The following is a 454-nucleotide window of genomic DNA, read 5'->3' on the forward strand; positions in this document are numbered from 1 at the left end:
AAGTTTTTCTTTAGAGGGAGGAAAAGGTACGCCTGATACAATTTCTTAACGAGTCGTCTGCCGCCCACCTGTCAAGAGTGATGTTATCATGTGTCATGCTATAAATGTGAGCCTATCAGATTTTACCGGAAATTACTTGCACGTTGCAATTCAAGGAACAAAATAAAACTCTAGCTGGAATGTCTGCGAAGTCAGACTTTATCCATACAATAAAAGCTACTCCTACAAATCCCGCTTCACAGTTGGTGCAGTTTCTCTGTTCAACCCATCAAGGAATAAAGAATTTCAAGGTAAAGTCGGCGAAAAACCGAATACTTCATGTTATCATCAGGAGACATCAACAGTACAATGAGCTTTATTTAAACTCGATTATTTGAGGTGCCAATAAAAGATGCAAGTATCACTGTAATATGTCTAGTTTTCCAGCAGCAGCTACTCAACTATCATTTTGTGA

At 38.5% G+C, this 454-nt stretch overlaps 1 protein-coding gene across 1 annotated transcript in view; it reads left to right on the top strand.

Annotated features, from left to right (window-relative positions):
• The window catches only part of LOC137992509 (NLR family CARD domain-containing protein 3-like), a 75,505-nt gene extending 75,290 nt beyond the window's left edge, over window positions 1-215 (top strand). The window contains exon 6 of the mRNA XM_068837877.1: window positions 1-215. This exon is cut by the window's left edge and continues 4,034 nt beyond it. The gene's annotated coding sequence lies outside the window, so the exon portion shown is untranslated.
• Window positions 216-454: the final 239 nt, after the last annotated feature.

Source organism: Montipora foliosa, chromosome 2 (assembly GCF_036669935.1).
Source record: "Montipora foliosa isolate CH-2021 chromosome 2, ASM3666993v2, whole genome shotgun sequence".
Taxonomy (NCBI): domain Eukaryota; kingdom Metazoa; phylum Cnidaria; class Anthozoa; order Scleractinia; family Acroporidae; genus Montipora; species Montipora foliosa.